We start from the raw sequence: 7,377 nt of genomic DNA on the forward strand, positions 1-7,377 counted from the left end.
CATATTTATATGTGGGCTTTACAGGGCTCGATCTTAGAAGTGAATATATGAGGCCTCGCTCCAGATGATGTAGGAGTTGGCTGGATCACACACAGCTGGGTCCTGGCTTTGGTAAATGTGGAGCGGTTGGAATGTAATTTCTACTTCCCTCTTGTTCTCTGGTTTGAGGTTTGTATTTTTCCTCTCTTGAACCAGGCTGCATGGTGTGGGTGTATAATGCTTCAGCTGTTGTGATGACAGCCTCATGACCTGTTGTGAACCTTTCCCTGCCACTCCACCCCTCTCCAGTGGGTATTTACCTTCTTTAGTTCCACTTGGATACATCAAATATTTGCATAGACAAAACCAGACGTGAACCCGAACCCATAGGCTCCTACCCTTTAGCCAATAGAGACAAAGACCGTCAGTTGTCATTTGCATGTAATTTGCATTAGATCCCCCCATGACTGTTTGCAATGTCAGGAGGCCAAATTAACCAGTGTTCCGTTTTAGCCAGATTTGCATCTCATTTGCATTAGAGTTGCTTAACGAGGGTTACTTAGCCGACTGACCCTTGTGGAAACTCCTTACCTCGCGCGCAGAGGAGGCAGATAGTGAGAACGGCTAATTTCATTAAGGGAAACAGCCGTTTGACTGAGAGAGTGCCTTTGGATGTAATCATTAAAAGGGACTAGGGCTTGCAAGCTGTTTGTAATCAGGCTGTTTTCGCGTGCATATGGACATTGTGTCATATTTACTGTAAGGATGAAAGATTATGCATGGAGGGGATAGCGGGCAGCATCAATCTCACTCAGCATCTTAGAGCAGGGACATTAATCATCCCATCTACGGAAAATCATCCTCATCAGATTCGGGGCCACAGTGTGCACACGTGGTGATGATCACTGGATGCAGGAATGGACAGAAGGAGAGTTAGTGGCTGACTGAGCAGAAGCACCACAGCCAATACTTCTTCATTGATCCTAGGGACTTGGACTGGATGTTAGACGGTGTTTTGTCCTGCTAATGTGTTCATATGGTGGCGCCTGGCTGAGAATAGTCCCAGCACACCAAGTAGCTTCACACGTGGGCCAAATCGTGCCTTCTTTTCCAGAGAGGCTCCTGTTTTTCTTCTTCCTTTCTCCCAATGTCCACTTCCATCCCGATTTTTGTTCCTTTTTATTTATGCAGGGTAAGAAAGCTTTACGGGCAGATGGATTCCCTCAGATATTATGTGGTGGATTTCAATAAGGAGAATCAATTCTAGCTTTGTTTGCAGGATCAACCCACACTACACACTAATACACAGACATCAACCGGGGCAATATATCATCCACAGAAATTTCATCATGTTGTTTGTTTGCTCTTTAAAAGAAAAGGCAAGGAATGGAAGTCAGAAATCAGGCCCATATTCCATGAGGAATTGTTCCACCGTTGCTCAGAGGTATTTTTCTATAAGCATTGCCTCCAGTTCCACCTCCTTTTTTTTCCTGAAAAGAATGTTACATCCAGAAAAAATGTGATTAAATCTTTTGTTCCTCTTTTGCTCAAGGATTTATCAAATGCTTTCATACATATTGTATACACTCTTTGGGCATGGCTCCAACAGCATTTTCTCTCCTGTTGAGTGGTTTTATTAGGAAAATGTGACTCCTACTTCTGTATATGCACTAATCCCATCTATACAGGGGAATGAAAATGCCCTTGTTGGCTAAATCTGCAATTATTCCTCCTGTAAGCGGACTAGCTAGCACTCACACTCTCATTACCAGTGTTTAAGTGTTTAGTGTTGTGTGAGGTGCTTATCTGTGAACACGTACTCGCACGTGCGTGCATACGTACGCACACACGCTGCGAGGCTGGTGGTAGGTCTAATGAGGGAGAAGGCCTTGAATGGTTCCTATGCTGTGATGCATTAAAGCTTAATAACCTGCCCTTTCAGCTCGCTCTTAAGAACATGCTCCAGAGCTGATAATTGGAAAGATATTTGCCTCTTTCACTTGCTCTCTCTTGTCTCTTTTGTCTAATGGCTGCTTTCAGTTCAGTTGGGTCTATTATTTGCCCTTGAAAGATTATTTCTCTTCTTTTTCCCAATCATCATATTTTGGCTCTTTACCCACAGCTTAGTTTATGGATGAGGTGAAAGTGAAATGTTTAGTTCTCTTGTAGTTGCCTCTCAAACATCTGTCACATTTAGCCTGACAGTGAAGGTAAGTGACTAGGAGTCTTTCAGGAGTAGTCAAAGAGGCATTTGTGCCATTACAATTTGGTTTAATCACATGAAGTCAACAGAAAACACTACTTGAGAAAGCTTGAATGGGAAAAAAAAAAAAAATCACCTGTATTAGCCTGTATCACCACAGAAAAGAAAACCTTGACTGCAGGTACTATAGATGTAACTTAAGTCCCTTTCACACATGCATTCTATCCCTGAAATGTTCAGGAACATTTCCTGCATGGGGTCATGTGTGAATCGGAACAGGGATCGATAATCAGGGAAATCCGTCCCGCCAGTTTCCCACCTCAAGACCTTAGTAACATTTCAGGGAAAATGCCGGTACAGCTGTGTTGTGAATGAAAGCAGTAACATTGCAGGGCACGTAAAGGGTTACGTCCGTCTGACGAAAGATGCTTTCACATTGAGCGTGCGAACCGATCACAAGACTCCGCTGATGACATATTTGAATCCGGGACTTGTTTACGGTTGTTTTGCCAATGCTTTCGCGGATGATTGCAAACAAGCTCTTTTTTTTTTATCAAGAATAGCTTTATAGCTCTAGCTGTTGGTTTCATCTGTTATGATGACATGTTACTCGCTGAAGTAATTGCTAAGATCTTGGAAACAAACAACATAGTTACAAATAGTATCAAGAGGGAAAGAAATGCAAAGGGTCAGAAGAGCAAACAGGTTTGAAACAAACCCCCCTGATTGGCCAAATGCATTTGGAAGAGAAAACAATGGTAAACTAGACAACAATTACCCAGATTGTTTGTACAAATATCCATCAGTTTACACCCAACCTCCAGGTTCAACCTCCCATCATAATTGTGCACACTCATTGTTGTATTGTACAACGAGGGCTTGATGATGTGTGAGGATGCCCTAAGCAGTTTTAAAAGATGATTGGCAGGTAGAACTCTTCAGCCTGTGAAAATGTATATGTATGTATAATGTCTTCTGTGGCTCTAGAGGAGCTTTATCTGACAAAAATGTCTGACAAAATGACTCAAGGTATCTGAGCTTGATCTTAGAGACACATTTTGAACACAAAGCACTATGGTAAGTATAGGATCAGCCATTTTCAGAGCTTGACCCCTACTAGGGACTAACAGTTAAGATGTCTTGGCCTCCACTGTTTGAATTTTGTCGTTCTTTTTCACAAGTCCCCCAACTTTACAGAAGTCTACATCTATGGAATACCCCTCTAACTCATCAACACCACTTTGTTTCATGTTAACAGCGGATGGTTCGTCAAGAACCTTCAATGTATAATTCTTTCCTGCGTGATTGCCGCCCACTGAGCATTAGCAGTAGTTGGGCAAAATTGTACCAACGAAGACTGAATGGCAAAGTTCCAAAATGCTTCTCAGACTAATCACAGGCTAAACAACTTACGAAATGTAACATTACAATAAACTACATACGGTACACCCTGCTGACAACTCAATCACTTTCAAATCACTCATCTCATATATATTCCATACCATGTCCTGTATGTGTTACCTCCCAATGTTTACGCCTTCAGCTGTGTTCCTGGGACCATTACTGATGAGAGTTAAGGTTAACATTCGTGCCAGTCAGCACACACACGCACACACACATATACCCCCCCCATGCTGGCTGCCGGCTTCTTAGATGTAGGTCTGTGCGTTTCCCTATATGCTGTGGATTAGAATAAAGGGCAACTTTATGTGTTGACGCCCTGAGCAGTGTCTGTATGGCTGGCAGTAAGTGCCTAATGTGTGGTCACAGTTGGTAGAGGCCCGTCCACATTGCTGCGTCGCCACGGGGCCGAGGACGACGGCTCAGCACGGCTGCTTGTTTAATGCGCTCTGACCCAGAAACTAGCAGTCTGACCTCTTTAGCTTCTGCTTATAGAAAACGTCCCTCCCTCTCTCGCTCTCTCTCTCTCTCTCTCTCCCTACACCTCTTCCTCGCTCTCCCTCTGTTGGCCTTCTGTCCTCTTGTGATGTGACGTTTCACCCTCTTCTCCTCCCTTGTAAACTGTCTCTCTAAATCAGTCTTGGACCTTCCAGATTCTGTTTTTTTTTGCTCTTTCATAACACCTTTCTTGCAACACAAATCTGGGTTTCTTATATCACGCTAAGAATTAGAATTTCTTGTCTGTACATCCTTCTCTGTCAGTTTGATAGTGGTCTTACTTTTCCCAGTGATCAGTATTATGACATTTTAAAAATGTAATGTCAGAAATTATTTAACAGCTACTAATTAGTTAGATTTAGTCCAACAGCTTGGATGATATGTGGTGATAAAGTACATTTTCTCTAAATTAAAATTCATTGATCTTACTGAGTAAATGAGTGCTGAGAACTTTGGTGTTTGTTTTGACTTGTCTTGTGTACATATTTGGTCAAAATTGTAATTACCAAAAAGAAGAAATTTTAAGTTTTATTTCTGTTTCTGCAGTGATTGTGACCCCACATTAGTGTTATCCGGTGTTAAGTTTTGGTTCCAGTCAATACACATACTTCCACCCACAAAGTGGAAGCTTATTAGCTAGCTTGTTTGGTAGTTTCTGGGTGAAATACAAATTTACCATCAAGATGGGTCCTCCCAGATGTTGAAGGTTGAATGGGACAGATGTCTTTAACAATGATACATGACCAATACTATATGGGCTTGTTGAAAAAAGGGTAAAAACAGTAGTATAGTGTTGTAGTATTGGGCTTTCATGTAGTCCAGTAGCACATCACAAAAGTTGACAGTGCCTGGAATGTCAGTTGTGTGAAATGCCCACCGAGAGGCTCGAAGCTTAGACGCTGTCCACACATCTCAACAGCTGTAGTATAATAATAGTTTATATTTCCTCTCAGAAAAAATACAGAAAATTTTAAATTTCAGTTTGATTTGAGAGAGTACAGTAATATCTTCAAAGTATTTTTTTGAATAAAAGATGATGTGACCATCAGTCATTGGTGAGGCAATATGAGTGTCATGGTGTAAAAAGTCACTGCTTTCTTGGATTATTGAGAAAATTATAAAGAAACATAACAAAAAATAATATTAAACAAACAAAATCTGTTGCCCCCCCCCCCTCCCACACACACACACACACACACACACACACACACCTCTGGCCCTCTCTCCCTCCTGCTCCTGTTATTATGACTTATATAAGCTGTGTTACTGTTTCTGTTTGACCTCTCACTGTGGTGACAGTTAGTGCTGTGAGAACACCGCCCAGTCCCGTTCCATCAGGCTCAAGAGATATATATGTGTGTGTGTGTGTGTGTGCGTGTGCTTGTTTGTTCATGTGCATTAGCGGAAGGCCTCCTGAAATATTCAGCTCAAATAGAGTAAATATTACTTTAGTGAAATATAAGTTGACCAGAAGTGCAAGTGCTCCTGGGAGAAATTATATTTAAGTAAAACATAAGAACCTCATCAAGTAAAAAATACTTAAAAGTTTAAGGGAGACACAGAACAGAAGTCTTTAAAGTTAAATAAAAGGAACCTGACATTTTGAACATGCTTTCTTTGCACATTCTTCAGGGTGTGTGCACATGTTGGTGAGTATATAGGCTACGAGTGGCAAGTGCAGACAAAACCCACTCAACTTATAAACCCTTCACTAAAGTGCAAGAGTGCAGAAGTCTTAGAGCTTGTATGAAATTATATATGTGTGTGTGTGTTCATGTGCAAAATTGGAGAGTTCTCCAGAAATAGTCCAAATACTCCAATTTTATTCAAATACAATTAATCAAAGGAACATTATTTTTAAAAAAGCAGGAATGCTTGTCTGTGCACAGGCATGTGTGTGCGTGTCAACATGTGTTTGTCACCACTCCGGACCCCCCCGTCTGGCCGATCCTAAATGTCAGCCCCCCCCCCCCCTCTTCACGCTGTGCGGGGGGATGTTATGCAACTTTATCCCGACGACTGCAGCTCTCACGGCGTCAACAAAGCCTGCAGGCTGCAGATCTGTCCGCAGCAGCCTGTTGTTTTTGTTATTTTCCTCTCTCTCTGTGATTACCGACTACATTAGCAAGTTAATTATATGACCTGACATGTACCTCTTGGTGAGAACCGTGTCGAGAACGCCGGCGCTCGATAGCCAGAGAGCCCGTCTTGCTCGGCTAAGATAAACAAGCAGAGAAGAAGAAGCCGGTTAAATGACAGACGTCTGTCTGTCTGTGTGTCTGCAGTGACGAAAACTTGCCCTCATTCTAGTTGAGTTCTCACATGCACGGGTTTGGGATTGCACTATTTGATGGCTTTTGAGGCCCAGTTCTCTTAGTTCTCTCTCTCTCTCTCTCTCTGTTTATAGCTATGTAACCAGTGGCCTGGTTGTTGGGTTCTTGTGCACTGAGTTCACCTCTCCCTCTCCCTGGATGAGTCATCGCAGGATAATCAGGCCCAGAGCTTTACAAGGATAACTCAGGCCGACAGCATAGACAAGCTCTAACCACCATCACCATCCCGTCAAAAGAAAAAAAAAAGGGGATAGATAGAAAGAGGGATGATAGAAGAGGAAAGACATTGATTAAGAAGCACGGATGAGGCGGATGAGTTTGTTTTGTCTGTGTACACAAGATTTCCTTTCTCCTCTACTGACTTTGTGTATGCATGCATGTCTTTGCATAAATAAGCCTACACGTGTGTGTGCGCGCGCGCGTGCATGTATGTGTGTGACACTGTGTTCCTCCCCTGCTGGTTTTGGTAGGTCATCGGGTGCAGTGAGTTGGCACATCAGGGTTTTCCCCAGGTTAGTGCCAAGGCCAGTGCCCAGGATAATTATGGTATTATTGCGTGTGTGTGTGTGTGTGTGTGTGTGTATGTGTTTATTTTACCAGAACATTCTCCTCTTCCCTTCATTCCCCTCACATTCCCGCTCTGCACTGTGTCTGAAGCCAGTGGTGCCATCTGTCAGATCTGTGTGTGTGTGTGTGTGTGTGAGAGAGAGAGAGAGAGAGAGAGGCTGTGTGTGCACCCTGAGCTTCAGAAGGAGAAAGTATATTATGCAAATTAGGGAGAGAAAGAAGAGAAAAAAAAAAAGTCAGAGGGTGGCAGTGAGCGGAAGGGCGGAGAAGGGGGGAGAAGCCGAATGGAAATGATTCTATGTGTGTGTGTGTGTGTGACTGCGAGTGTGTACTTGTGTGTTTGAGTGTCTGCCCGAGAGCTGCAAAGTCAGCCATTAATTTGACCCCTTCCTGGCA

The sequence above is a fragment of the Thunnus albacares genome, chromosome 19 (genome assembly GCF_914725855.1).
Source record: "Thunnus albacares chromosome 19, fThuAlb1.1, whole genome shotgun sequence".
NCBI classification, from domain to species: Eukaryota; Metazoa; Chordata; class Actinopteri; order Scombriformes; family Scombridae; genus Thunnus; species Thunnus albacares.